Here is a 16,233-nt window from a genome sequence, read left to right on the forward strand (position 1 = left end):
AAAAGATAATTGGTGTTGTAGTCTTTCTTAGAATATTGTAGAACAACATTTGAATAAAGCACAGGAGAGTTGCTGTTACCTAATGTGCCACATTCCAACATGAGATTACTTACAGTGTGGAAACGGCCCTTCGGCCCAACAAGTCCACACTGACCCACCGAAGCACAACCCACCCAGACCCATACTCCTACACCTAACACTACAGGCAATTTAGCATGGCCAATTCAATTGACCTGCACGTCTTTGGACTGTGGGAGGAAACCAGAGCACCCAGAGGAAACCCACGCAGACACGGGGAGAATGTGCAAACTCCACACAGTCAGTCGCCTGAGGCGGGAATTGAAACTGGGTCTCCAGAGCTGTGAAGCAGCAGTGCTAACCACTGTGCCACTGTACCGCCCACATTGTTGAAAAAGGATGGATAAATATAAAATTAAATCCCTACTTCTTAAAATAGAGGGATAGGATTGATGTAAATGAATATTAATTTCACAATTTTTGGAGCTTCATGATGCTTTATGGAAATAAAATCACTCTTTTAAATTCATATCTGATCATAAACAGTATTGTATCTTGTGACTGTGGAAGTTCTGGAACAAACTCTGCTTTATCAGTTTGCTATATACTGGATTAGTGGTGCTGGAAGAGCACAACAGTTCAGGCAGCATCCAACGAGCTGCCTGAACTGCTGTGCTCTTCCAGCACCACTAATCCAGTATTTGATTTTCAGCATCTGCAGTCATTGTTTTTACCTTTATCAGTTTGCTGTCAAATACTTTGATGAGGAATAATAATTTTCTTACAAAACAGCACTTGTCATTTATCCAGTTGAAATAAATTTGAATAAAGTAGCACAATGCATTTTTAATAAACAACAGGAAAGCTATTGTCATATTTTGTAGTGAGTTAAAAGTTGATGTGCATTTTTATAAGGGTAATGCATAATTATTAATTAAAAATAATAAAATTAACCAAAAAATTATTACTGTGCCTAACCATCCAGACAAAGTCCATTTTCTGCATGGAGTATTAATGCAGATATTTACTTATGGGACTTACTTGTGTGTAAGGATTACTGCAATTAATGGCTTGTGAACAGTGTCCTGTGTTATTCATGCAGGATTTCACTCGGATTCCTGGCAAACATATCACTGTGAAGGAGTTTTAATAGCCAGGGTCAATTTATTTAAGAAAAATTGAGTTTCAGAGTTCATGCCCATCATTCTTGTTGCTAATAATTATACTGGAGCTGGCAGTACGCCCAGAATCCTACATTTCCTCTAACCTGCTGATCAGTACCCACACTGCAAAGGCAGAAGCCTGACAATATCTGCTGGTACCCTGCCCAGTAAATGACACACAGAAAGGTCAAAACATTACAGAAAAATTGATTTACCTTGCAACTTCAACTGACAAGGTGCAAGCTTTAAAATGTACTATAGAGCTCAGTGCAAGTCGTATTTCATTTAGCTTGCTGCTTGATTGGCATTCAGCAAGGGAGCTGAAAGCAGCCCATTCACTCAACAAAGGAAACTTCAAGTCAAGACGTCCCCTCAGGGACATGTTAAATTTATAGATAAATAAAAAAGCAGGGATCAAATGAGGCAACATCAGCAGTTCTGCCACTCTAGTATGGATAGAGACCATCCTGTCTGCACGAACTTGGCCAGCGTTCCAGCAGAACGGTTCACAGCTGTGGTGCAGGGCTCCAATAACACCATTTGTTTTCCACAGAAAAATAAATGGATTATAGAAGAAGGGGCCATTAGTAGACATTTAGTCTGGACTTGAAGCACAGATGGTTTGGAAAAATGAGCCAACTTCAACTCAAGCCTATCTATATCAACTCTTTGTTCTGGCAAAAACATGATTAAAAGGTCAAGTAAAGGCTGTTGCAACATTGCACATGAATTATGGTGAATCTTCTCTGTATAAAGTAAGCCTGTCTGTGCAAGTGTAAATAAAAAACAAGTTATAAACACTCTTTATGGAATGCCCATAATCTAGCCTAAAAGCATTGCTATCTGTTTGAGTACCACATTTGTGACAGATATTTATACAAAAAGCTATGTGAAAGAAAACAGACCCTTAGTAGAACAATGGATAAGCAGGTGAAAATTTAAGTTCAAAAAACAAAGGATAATAATCTACTCAATACTGACACTGTAAACCAACCTCCTCTGAGAGTAGTGTGACAGATGTATGTGGCCAGCGAGAGGCAGTGTTGAAGTGAAAACCAAAAAAGAATAAGCTGAAAACATCAACTCTGAACTCCAACTTCCTGTGGAATAGATCATGGAAACTAATTACTTTTGAGCTTTCTATATTTACTTTTGTTAAGATTTCTGAAATAGTTGGGACAGCATTGTTCATTTGTAGGAGAGTACAAAAAGGTTCTGTGTGTAAATGATACAATACTAATACAATGCCAATGAATTTATTAGTAATTCTATGCTTAACTAGGTAAATAAATCAATGTAAAGACATCTTAGAGTGCAGACTTACTTTTAAAGCATTCACTTTTCTAGCATTGTGTCACTATTAATAAATACATAGCACTGGTTATTGTTGTCAGTTCCTAATTGCAAACAGGTCTATGTCAAGTATAATCTATTCATTTTGTTCCATTGCCAACACTTTACTCTCGTATCTCCTCTGATGTCATATTGAAGCTCTTATTTGCTGTTGTACATTGGAGTCTGCATATTTTGCTCTATCCAGTCAGTTTTTCCCACTTCTAATTTTTTTTTATGGAATGTAGGCATGGCTGGCAGGATTAACATTTATTGCCAACCCTAGTTGCACTTGAGAAGTTCACGGTGAGCTCCCTTCTTTAACTGCTGCAGTCCATATGCTGTCGGTAAACCCATAGTATCATTAGCAAGGAAGTTTCAGGATTTTGATCCAGCAACACAGAAGGATATATTTCCAAGTCAGGATGGTTTGTGACTTGGAGGGGGATATGCAATTGGTGGTGTTCCCATCTTTATGCTGATTTTGTCCTTCTAGATGGGTTTAGAAGGTGCTGTCTAAGGATCTTGGATGAATTTACACAGTGCATCATACAGATAGTACACACTTCTATTACTCACCATTGGTGCTGGAGACAGAGGATGCTGTGGATGTAGTGCCAGTCAAGCAGACTGCTTTGTCCTTGATGGTGTCAGGCTTCTTGAGTGTTGTTGAATCTGCATCTATCCAGGCAAGTGGAGCATATTCTATCACACTCCTGACTGTGACTTGTAGATGGTGAACAGACTTTGGGGAGTGAGGAGATGAGTTACTCTTTGCAATATTCCTAGCATCTGACTTGATCTTGTCTCCACTGTATTTATCTGGCGAGTCCAGTGAATTTCTGGTCAATGATAACCTCAGTGATGTTGATATTGAGAGATTCAGTAATACCATTGAATGTCAAGGTGTGATGTTTAGATTGTCTCTTACTGGAGATGGTCATCGCCTGGAAAATGTTCCTTTTCACTTATCAGCTCAAGCCTGGTTATTGTCCAGATCTTGTTGCAGTTGAACATGGACTTTAGTGTCTGAGGAGTCACAAAAAATGCTGAACATTGTGCAATCATCGATGAACATTCCCACTTCTGGCCTTGTGCTGGAAGGAAGGTCATTAATGAAGTAGCTGAAGATGTATGGACCAAGGATATTATGCTAAGGAACTCCTGCAGAGATGTCCTGGAGGTGAGATGACTGACTTCCAACATCCATGACCATCCTCTTATGCACCAGGTAAGAATCCAACCAACGGAGAGTTTGTCTCCTGATACCCATTGATTTGAGTTTTGCTTGGGCTCCTTGATGCCATTTTCGGTCAAATGTGGCCTTGATGTCAAGGACTATCACTCTCACTTCATCTTTGTAATGGCTCAAATGAGGTCAGGAGCTGAGTGGCCTTGGCGGAACCCAAACTGGGCATCACTGAGTAGGTTATTACTGAGCAGGCCCTCCTTGATAGCCACTGTTGATGACACCTTCCATCATTTAACTAATGATTGAGACTAGATTGTTTGTTTGGGCGGTAATTGCCCGGGTTAGATTTATCCTGCTTTTTGTATACAAGGCATACCTGGGCAGTTTTCCACATTGTCAGCTGGATGTCAGTATTGTAACAGCACTGGTAGAGCTTAGCTAGGTGAGCAGCAACTCCTGGAGCACAGGTTTTCGGTCCTAACGCCAGAATGTTGTTAGAGCCTTTGCAATATCTGGTGCCATCAGCTGATGTCCTGTGGACTGAATTGAAATGGATGAAGACTGACATTGTGATACTGTGTACCTCTGAAGAAAGACATCAGCTTCAAAAATATTGGGAATAATGGAGCATATGTTTCCAAGTATTTATCAAAAAGTGGAAACCATAAAATGCCAGTGAAAATAGGCAACTGTGGGCACTGTGTGAACAATTCTTTTAATATGTACTTGTGCCTGGCAATGTTCACTACTTTTGAAAATGTCCTTAAGGAATCAGAGGAGAATAATAAGACTCCCTTATCTACAGACCTATTGTTCTTTAGAAAAGGCAATCAGATGATGATAATTGTCATTGTCCCACAGCGAAAGGTGACTGGTGGTGGTCTAATCTCGGGTGAGGGGTGAGGTCAGGAAGACAGAGACATCTACTGGCACCGGAATTGAACCCATGCTGTTGGCTTCCCTCTCCAACACAGTTCAGCCTTTCAGCCAACTGAGCTGATCGAGACCCACACTGAGGATGTTCTGGGCCATCATCACCAAACTGTGTGATCTGCTGTAGCAGGACTTGTACGCAGAAGGACTGAGTGTCATCAAGATTCCAGCTGCTTTGAATCTTTTGTGCTAACAGTTTGATTCGAGGAGCAACTGGAGAGCTTTGTGGCATTTCCCATTCCTCAACCCACAGATACATCCAAGATGGAACTGATACCATTTTCACCAAATCACAACTGTTCATACCTTTCACCAGTGACAAGGAGAGTCAAGCAACTTAGGCAATGGGATTCTTCACTCTGACTGGCTTCCTTGAAGTGCAGGCCAACATAGACTGCACCCATGTTGCTTTGACAGCATCCTGTCACAAATCTGCAAAACTTGTTTTAAAAAATCTTTCACTCCATTAATGTTCAAATTATATGTGAGAACCAACATCAAATGTTGGAAGTGTGTGCTAGATTTCTTTGGAGCTACTATGAAGTAAATGTACTAGAGAACTTACAGCTTCCTTGCAAGTTTCTTTGGCTTGGGACAAGGGCTATACTGTTCTTAACAGGCTGATATCACCTTTGCAAAACCCTCAGACTGATGCCGAATGGCGATAAATTGCTGTTCATGCTTCCAACAGGTCCACACTGGAATAGACCATTGGCCTCCTTCAGGTGAGGTTTCAATTCCTGGACTGGTCTGGTGGGTCCTTACATTATCATCCATTATCAACAGAGAAAGGGAAGAGGTGTATCCTGAGAGTGCATTAAATGGAAGATTAATAGCATCCTTGAAAAGATGAAGCTGAGGATGATGATCAGGACATTGCCTGGGAATATATCTAAGGAAGCCTGATAGAGCAATGCATTTCAAATTAAATGAGCCAGATAGAACTGAATTGAAAACTGCTTTCAGGTTGAATGAGATGGGTTTGGACTTGGATCAATTATGTAACATTCTGCTAGCTATATTGGCCTGTTTAGTGCAAAGAATATACAAATCTGATTATTTTTGCTTTCTTTGAAATTTTCTATTGCTGATAAATGCTTTGTGATCCATCGGATTGTAAGCTTGCCTTTTTGGGTGACCCTGCTTTTAGGAATCTACACTTTATAAGCCCCCTTATGATAGGCAGCAGTTTGCAAAGAATACAGAGTTGTGTCCTTCGGACACTTCCACCATCAGGTAGCCTTCAATATTTCAGGATGCGAGTAGACTGCTAGGTTACTCGGGAATAGTTAAGCATCCTGTAGGACTGCTTTTAATTTGGAGAGGCAGCACTTTGTTCAGCCTTTCTTGGCAGGCCACTGCGCTAAGAGAGAGAGTAAAATGTGAAGCTTCCATTATACACCTCCCATCCTTCACTGACACTTTTCCTCACTTTCGGCTCCCGGCCTCTAGTGCAAGTGGTTGGTAACATTCTTGACAATGCTTCATCTGAGATGTGGTGACAAAGGTTTAGCATGACTTCTTCATTTTGTACATTATTCCTCCACTTATAAGGCCACAATCCTATGTGTCTTTTTAATTGCCTTCTGAACTTGCTACATTCAAAGACTCAGCTATGTACCACTTTAAAACTTTATAAGATAATAGGAATGGAAGAAAGGCCATTCGGCCTGTCGAGCCCGCTCTGCCATTTAATCATGGCTGATGGGCGTTTCAATTCCACTTACCTGCACTCTCCCTGTAGCCCTTACTTCCTTGCGAGATCAAGAATTTATCAATCTCTACCTTGCAGACACCCAATGTCCCGGCATCACTGTGCTCTGTGGCAATGAATTCCACAGGCCCACCACTCTCTGGCTAAAGAAATGTCTCCTCATTTCCGTTCTAAGTTCAGCCCCTCTAATTCTAAGACTGTGTCCATGAGTCCTAGTCTCGTCACCTAATGGAAACAACTTCTCAGCATTCACTCTTTGTAAACGATGCATTATCTTGTAAGTTTCTATTAGATCTTCCCTCAACCTTCTAAACACTAATGAATACAATCCCAGGATCCTCAGCTGATCATCATATGTTAGGCCTACCATTCCAGACATCATCTGTGTGAATCACAGATGGACACACTCCTGAAGTGTGGGGCCCAAAATTGGACACAGTATTCTAAATGGGGCCTAAGTAGAGCTTTATAAAGTATCAGAAACACATTGCTTTTTTATATTCCAACCCTCTTGAGATAAATGATATTTACTCAACCCGCAAACCAACCTTTAGAGAATCCTGGACTAGCACTCTCATACCCACTTGTACTTTGGCTTTGAGTTTTCTCACCATTTAAAAAATAGTCTATGCCTGTATTCTTTTTTCCAAAGTGCAAGACCTCGCACTTGCTTACATTGAATTTTGTCAGCTATTTCCTGGACCACTCTCCTAAACTGTCAAAATCTTTCTGCAGCCTCCCCACCTCCTCAGTACTACCTGCCTATTCACTTAACTTCTTATCATTGCTGAACTGCACCAGAATGCCCCCAGTCCCTTCATCCAGATGATTACTATATAAAGTGAACGGCTGCAGCCGTAACACTGAACCCTGCGGGACTCCACTTGTCACCAGCTGCCATTCCGAAAAAGAACCTTTCATCCCAATTCTCTGCCTTCTGTCAGACAGCCAATCCTCAATCCATGTCAGTAGCTCACCTTGAACACCATGGGCCCTCACCTTACTCAGCAACCTCCCATGAGACACCTTATCAAAGGCTTTTTGGAAGTCTAGATAGATGACATCTATTGGGTTTCCCTGATCTAACCTACTTGTTATCTTTTCAAAGAATTCTAGCAGGTTTGTCAGGCATGACCTCCCCTTACTAAATCCATGCTGACTTGTTCTAATCTGACACTGCACTTCCAAGAATTTAGAAATGTCATCTTTAACAATGGATTCTAGAATTTTACCTACGACTGAGGTTAGGCTATATGGCCTATCATTTTCCATCTTTTATCTTGATCCTTTCTTGAATGGGGGGGTTACAACAGCGATTTTCCAATCATCTGGGACTTTCCCTGACTCCAGTGATCTTTGAAACGTCACAGTTTAATGCCTATACTATTTCCTCAGCCACCTCTCTCAGAACTGTAGGATGTAGCTCATTGGGGCCAAACGATTTATCGATTTTTAGACCTTTTAGCTTTTCTAGTGCTTTCTCTTTTGTAATGGCTACCATACTCAACTCTGCCCCCTGACTCTCCTTAATTGTTGGTCTATTACTCTTGTCTTCCACTGTGAAGACTGACACAAAGTACTTATTAAGCTCTTCAGCTATTTCCTTATCTCCCAGCACTAGCCTTCCTGCATCAATTTGGAGCGGCCTAATCTCTACTTTTGCCTCTCGTTTGTTTCTTATGTATTGAAAGAAACTTTTATTATCATTTCTAATATTACTGGCTAGCTTACCTTCATTTTTGATCCTCTCCTTCCTTATTTCTTTCATTGTTATCCTCTGTTTGTTTTTGTAGTCTTCCCGATCTTCTGATTTCCCAGTGCTCTTGATCACTTTATAGGCTCTCTCTTTTGCTTTGGTACATTTCCTTCCTTTGTCAGCCATAGATATCTAATCACTCCACCCCCGTCCCTGGATAATCTTTCTTTTCTTTGGGATGAACCTCTGTACTGTGTCCTCAACTACACCCAGAAACTCCTGACATTTTGGCTCTATTTTCTTCCTCACTAGGCTTTGTTTCCAGTCAATTTTTGTCAGTTCCTCTCTCATGCCCGTGTAATTACTTTCATTTAACTGTAACACCATTATGTCTGATTTTGCCTTCTCTCTTTCAAACTGCAGACTGAACTCTACCATATTATGATCACTGCCACCGAAGTGTTCCCTTACTTTAAGGTCTTTTTTAAAGTCTGGCTCATTACATAGCACTAAGTCCAGAATAGCCTGCTCCCTTGTGGGCTCCATTACAAGCTGTTCCAAAAACCATCCTGTAAGCATTCCATGAAAACCCAATCCACCTGCACATTGAAGTCCCCCATGATCACTGTGACTTTGCCTTTCTGACATACCCTGTCTATTTCATGGTACATCTTGCATCCCTGGTCCTGTCCATTGCTGGGAAGTCTGCACATAATTCCAATTATGGTTTTATTGCCTTTATAGTTCCTCAACTCCACCCACACAGACTCCACATCATCACCCCAAGTCATTAGATTTAATGTCATTCTTAACTAACAAGGCAACCCCACCCCTCTGCCTGTCTCCCTGTCTTTTCGATAAGTTGTAAATCCGTGAATGTTTAACTGCCAGTCCTGAACCCCTTGTAACCACATCTCTGTGATGCCTACCTCATCATCATCATGCACAATGATTTGTGCTGTTAATTCATCTGCTTTGTTACGACTACTACGAGCATTTAGATAAAGCGCCTTAATGCTAATTTTCTTATCCTCATGATTTCCAACGTCGCTAGTAATATGTCCTAAGTTATCCTTCCTTTTTTGCTTCATTCCTAGCCTGCCTCGAACTTAAACCCTGCACACATGCTAATCTGCTGCTTATCTTTCTAGTGACAACCCTACTTATCCTTTTCACCAGAACACTGGTTCCACATCTGTTAGGTGGAGACCACCCCATCGGTACAGATCCCTCCAGTTCCAAAGCTGATGCCAATGTCCCATGAAATAGAATCCCTCTTTCCCACACCAATCTCTTAGCCACATGTTTACTTCCCTAATTTTCCAACCCAATGCCAATTAACACGTGGGCGGTAATCCAGAGATCATGACCCTTGAGAACCTGTTCTTCAATTTCCTTCCTACTGCTTGATACTCCCCAAACAGGTCCTCCTTTCTAGCCTTGCCTATGTTGTTAGTGCCAACGTGTACCACAACAACTGGATCCTCCCCCTCCCAATCCAATATCCTATCAAGCCGGTCGGAGATGTCCTGCATCCTGGCACCGGGCAGGCAACATACCACGTGGAACTCCCGATCCGACTTGCAAAGGATACTATCTGTCCTCCTATAGAAATCCCAATAACAACTACTTGTCTTTTTGCTCCCCCTCATGAATGACCTTCTGCATCATGGTGCCATGGTCAGCTGGCTCATTCTGTCCACAGCCCTTTTCCTCATCCATACAGGGAGCAAGAATCTCATACCTGTTGGACAAGGTCAAGGGCTGAGGCTCCTGCACTCCTGAACTCAGGATTCCCCTACCTGCCTCTCTTACAGCCACACCCTGTTGTCCATGATCACTGACTGAATTTGAATTACTTAATCTACCGGGTGTGAATGCCTCCTGAAACAAAGCATCCAGGTAACTCTCTCTCTACCTGATTGTAAAAATCACAGTCCAACAGATGTAATTGGAAGCACTAGCTTTTGGAGCGCTGCTGTTTCATCAGGTGGTTGTAGAGCTCCTGATGAAGGAGCAGCGCTCTGAAAGCTCATGCTTCCCATTAAACCTGTTGGACTATAACCTGGTGTTACATGATTTTTAACTTTGTCCACCACAGTCCAGCACTGGCACCTCCAAATCATGTCTCCTGGATGTGCCGCAGTGTTTGAAGCTCAAATTCCAGATCATCAACTCTGATCCGGAGTTCTTCAGATGTGGTCCCTGCCGTTCACAATGGGATCAGCCAACTCCCATATCATACAGCTACACCACATCACCTGTCCAGCAATCTCTACTTATTTAATTAATTTATACAAATTTATGAGTTAGAGGTGCCGGAAGACTGGAGGTTGGCTCCTGTGATGCCACTGTTAAAGAAGGGTGGTAAGGACAAGCCAGGGAACTATCGACCGGTGAGCATAACCTCGGTGGTGGGCAAATCTTTGGAGGGAATCCTGAGGGACAGGATGTACATGTATTTGGAAAGGCAAGGACTGATTAGAGATAGTCAACATGGCTTTGTGCGTGGGAAATCATGTCTCACAAACTTGATTGAGTTTTTTTTGAAGAAGTAACAAAGAGGATTGATGAGGGCAGAGTGGTAGATGTGATCTATATGGACTTCAGTAAGGCATTTGACAAGGTTCCCCATGGGAGACTGGTTAGCAAGGTTAGATCTCACGGAATACAGGGAGAACTAGCCATTTGGATACAGAATTGGCTCAAAGGTAGAAGACAGAGGGTGGTAAAGAGGGTTGTTTTTCAGACTGGAGGCCTGTGACCAGTGGGGTGCCACAGGGATTGGTGCTGGGTCATCTACTCTTTGTCATTTACATGAATGATTTGGATGTAAGCATAAGAGGTACAGTTAGTAAGTTTGCAGATGACGCCAAAATTGGAGGTGTAGTGGACAGCAAAGAGGGTTTCCTCAGATTACAACAGGATCTTGACCAGATGGGCCAATGGGCAGAGAAGTGGCAGATGGAGTTTAATTCAGATAAATGCAAGGTGCTGCATTTTGGGAAAGCAAATGCCAGCCAGATGCCTTTTAAATGTTGCAATTATACCACCCTCCACCACTTCCTCTGGCAGCTCAGAGTGTTGCTGAACAAAGATACCTTGGAGTGCAAGTTCATAGCCCCTTGAAAGTGGAGTCATAGGTAGATAGGATAGTGAAGAAGGCGTTTGGTATGCTTTCCTTTATTGGTCAGAGTACTGAGTACAGGAGTTGGGAGGTCATGTTGCGGCTGTACAGGACATTGGTTAGGCCACTGTTGGAATATTGTTTGCAATTCTGGTCTCCGTCCTATTGGAAAGATGTTGTGAAACTTGAAATGGTTCAGAAAAGATTTACAAGGATGTTGCCAGGGTTGGAGGATTTGAGCTACAGGGAGATGCTGTACAGGCTGGGGCTGTTTTCCCTGGAGCGTCGGAGGCTGAGGGGTGACCTTGTAGAGGTTTACAAAATTATGAGTGACAAGGATAGAATAAGTAGACAAAGTCTTTTCCCTGGGTTTTGGGGAGTCCAGAACTAAAGGGCATAGGTTTAGGGTGAAAGGGGAAAGATATAAAAGAGACCTTATGGGTAACCTTTTCACACAGAGGGTGATGTGTGAGTGGAATGAGCTGCCAGAGGAAGTGGTGGAGGGTGGTATAATTGCAACATTTAAAAGGCATCTGGCTGGTATATGAATAGGAAGTGTTTGGGGGATATGAGTTGGGTGCTGGCAGGTGGGACTAGATTGGTTTGGGATATCTGGTCAGCATGGATGAGTTGGACCGAAGGGTCTGTTTCCATGCTGTACATCTTTGTGACTCTATAACTCTATAACTCTATCATCTGGTTCATATTGGTTTTCTTAATTCTTCCTCCAAATCTGAAAATGTTCACACATGCTTCTGTTAACCTCTAACTACTATAAGTTTATTTTTTTCCACAAGTTGTTAATGTCCTACTGAAAGGGAATGACAGTCAATCAGAAGGTGCTGACACCGTCAGTCACAGGTCTCTCAGATTTCAGTCCAAGGGTTGGCCAGAAACTTGGTGTTACCAGAATTTGGTGAGCTATCGTCTTCCAGTCCAGGTATTGGGCCCCAGACAGTCAGTTTGGGTGCTGTGGAATTATCAGTCCAGGATCTGGGCTGTGCTTAATGGGGCTGTCCTGTCAATTCAGTCTTGAGTTTGGGGAAGGGGGAGAGGTGGCTGAAGTTAAGGTCAATCCTGGGAGTTTGTTCAACAATGTTCAGTTGGCTTATTAGGAGGTCATCCATGGAGTCTTGGGGAAAATAGATGACTGAAGAGGAATGTCATGTTATGGCTGTTCAGGACATTGGTTTAGGCTACTGTTAGAATATTGTGTGCAATTCTGATCTCCTTCCTATCCAAAGGATGTTGTGAAACTTGAAAAGGTTCAGAAAAGATTTACAAGGATTTTGCCAGGGTTGGAGAATTTGACCTACAGGGAGAGGCTGAATAGGCTGGAGCTGTTTTCCCTGGAGCGTTGGAGGCTGAGGGGTGACCTCACAAAGATTTATAAAATCATGAGGGGCATGAATAGGATAAATAGACAAGGTATTTTCCCTGGGGTGGGGGAGTTCAGAACTAGAGGGCACAGGGTTAGTGTGAGAGAGGAGAGATTTAAAAGGGACCTAAGGGGCAACATTTTCACGCAGAGGGTGGTGCGTGTATGGAATGAACTGTCAGAGGAAATGGTGGAGGCTGGTACAATTGCAACTTTTAAAAGGCATCTGGATGGATATGTGAATAGGAAGGGTTTAAAGGGGTATGGGCCAAGTGTTGGTAAATGGGACTCGATTTATTTAGGATATCTGGTCAGCATGGATGAGTTGGACCCAAGAGTCTGTGTCCATGCTGTACATCTCTGTGACTCTAAGTCAGGGAATGGACTTCTTTGGATTGGATTATTGAGAGAATAGTTACAGTGACAGGGGCAAATTGAGATAGAAGGATGCAATCTCAGAACTGGATGGGCAGCTCTGTGGGTGGGACAGGGGTATTCACAGGTCACCATTACTCTGACCTTTATGTGAGAATAGTGCATGGTAAACAAGGGCATGACAATTTGCAAAGTTATGGGCTTGGGAGTACATTAATGGGACATTAACCTTTATACAAAGAAGCTGAACACAAATGGTGAGAGGCTGAAAAGTAATCTGGATTACAGGAACAATAGTCCAAAATGGACCTTTTGTTTTATTATTCATGAGATGTGGGCATTGCTGGCTACGTCAGCATTTATTGTCTCTCCCTAACTTTCCAGCATGCACAGAGTGCAGTTAAGAGTCAACCACATTACTGTGGGTCTGGTGTCACATGTAGGCCAGCCCAGATAAGGACAGCAGATTTCCTTCCTCAAAGGATATTAATGAACCAGATGGGTTTTCTTCCAGACAATTGACTCACGCTCATCATTAGACTCATAATTCCAGGTTATTTTCTATTGAATTCAAATTCTACCATCTAGATTAGATTCCCTACAGTGTAGAAACAGGCCCTTTGGCCCAACAAGTCCACATCGACCCTTCGAAGAGTAACCCATCCAGACCCATTTCCCTCTGATTAGTGCACCTGACACTGTGGGCAATTTAGCCTGGCCAATTCACCTGACCTGCACGTCTTTGACTGTGGGAGGAAGTCAGAGCACCCGAAGGAAACTCACGCAGACACGGGCAGAATGTGCGAACTCCACACAGTCGCCTGAGGCTGGAATCAAACCGGGTCCCTGGTGCTGCTAAGCATTGAGCCATCATGCCACCCAAAATTGGTGAGGTTCTAACCCAGGTTCCCAGAGCATCATTTGGTTTCCTGGATTAGCAGTCCTGCGATAATATTACTAAGCCACTACTTTCCTCTAATGGTATGGTGTACAGGTTGTTCTGTTGTAATTTGCATTTCGTCAATACAAATTTGCTGTAACATGATTGATGAATTGGGACGCTGTTTCTCAAGTGTGGACTTTGAAAATGTGTATTGGCTGTAATGTAATTACAGTGCCAACACTTTAAGCACTCTTTCAAAAGCCCAATTTTTCTATAACGTCGGTTTACACAGGAGCGCAACCATCACGCTATAGAAGAACTGACTGTATTAGGGAGGGGAGGGAATAATCCTGCACTTTAGGATTATCCAGGATAATCCTGGACTGTGCAAATAACTGACAAAACATGCAGCTGAAACTTTGCCGTCCTCTACTTAAAGTCAGCTGTACAATAATGAAATGCGATAATTGTCTCTGCACACACAGTGGACAGTGTAAGCTACTGATCTTTCCTCCAGTAAAATTGTCTAATGTGAAGCCCTACTCGAGGCAATTGGAGTCATTACGTATGCATTAATTCAGTGATGTCACCCATCTGGTATTAAATTGCACTTCATTGGCAGGTTATACATTGTCCAAGAGTGTATTTTACAAATGATGGTCGTAAAAGTCTCATTCATCTAGAATTCAATCTTTTCTCTTTGCTTGCTGGAGAAAGTGGTGGAGGCTGGTACGATTACAGCAGTTGAATGGTATCTGGATGGGTATATGAATAGGAAGGGTTCAGAAGGATTTGGGTCAAGTGCTGAGAATGGGACCAGATTTATTTCGGATACCTCGTTGACATTAACGAGTTGGACTAAATGGTCTGTTTCCATGCTGTACATCTGAATGACTCTGTGATTCTTCAGATGCTTTCTATTATATCCTGAAGAGTACAGTGAATGTGGTTCCAAGTTTCCAATTATACCAACAAATATGTACAGTATTTGGAGAATTTGCCTAATCATGTTTTCTCACATATGCCTCCCATCACACCTCCACCTTGCCAACCTACCCAATTATATTTGGGTATTTACAAACACAAATGGTACTTGAGCCTTTTTATCACTTTCTTAATTCTCATCACAAGCTGTTCTTTTCCCTAGGTTAATGGTTGATCCCACAGATTTTGACTCTAATTGCTTTACTGTCACAGCATTGTCCTCTCTCAAAATCAGAGGGTTCATGAAACTACCACAAAATTAAATGTTGTCTACCAAGACCCAATCATGTAAACTAATCAAAATGTGGTATAAATTCAGTGAGTAAATAAATTGCATTCGTGTTTTTGAAAACTCAATATCAGCAGTTTGGTGCTGGTGAAACTATTAGTTTCAGAATAACTATGTTTTTTATTTATTCTCACTGTTTTCCCCAATTTCCTACAACATTGTCTTCTTTAGTGAGGAGAATTAATAGTTCAGCCTTACTTTCAGCCTTCAGCAGAAAATATTCCTTCTAGTCCCAAGTAATTCTAATGATTTGTTTGATTAATAGACTAACTACCCTCTGAAAGAAAGAGATAATCTCCTCACCTTTGTGTTTACAGGGAGACAGTTTTGTAAACTGTGTCAGTAGTTCTAGATTCACCCCACAAGAGGAAACTTCCTTCCAGTATCAACCCTCTGGATCTTCCAAATTCCAATGGACATAGGACTAACCTCTTCAACCTTTCTTCATAAAATAAATCCTTCAACCCAGGAATGAGTCAAGTGAGCATTCTCTGAATCATTTCCAATGAAATTATATCTTTTTTCAGATAATGAGACCAAAGATATGGTTTCACCAAGGCCCTGTATAGCTGCAATGAAACTACTTTTAGTTCCATTCCGCTTGCAATAAATACCAATATTCCATTTTCTCTACTAATCACTTGCTGAACTTGAGTATAAGTTTTTTGTGATTCATGTGCTATGAATAAATAAAAACAAATTATAGTAAGACATCCAAATTGTCTAGAGCACAGAGTCCCATAATGATTCTCTATTTAAATAATGCATACAACTTTCACATTCTTTCTATAAAAATAGAGAAGTTCACATTTTGTATTCCATGTGGAAATCTTTGCCCATGCACTATGTACGTCGCTTTGCAGATTCTTTATTATGTTTTGCCAACTTACTTTCCTAGCTGTTTTGTTGTCACAAGCAATTTGTGATTACCTTACATTTGATCTTTTCATTCAATTTGTTCATACATATTGTAAATAGTTGAGGTCTCAACATTAATCCCTGTTGCACTCAACTTTACAGTTTGCTGACGTGAAAATGACCCATTTACACCTATTCCTACTTCTTGTTAGGTAAGTAATTCTCCATAAATGCTACAGTTTACCTCCTGAACCATGAGCTCTTACCATAAGTCCCAACTTTGGATGAGGT

This window comes from Chiloscyllium punctatum, chromosome 1, assembly GCF_047496795.1.
Source record: "Chiloscyllium punctatum isolate Juve2018m chromosome 1, sChiPun1.3, whole genome shotgun sequence".
Taxonomy (NCBI): Eukaryota; Metazoa; Chordata; class Chondrichthyes; order Orectolobiformes; family Hemiscylliidae; genus Chiloscyllium; species Chiloscyllium punctatum.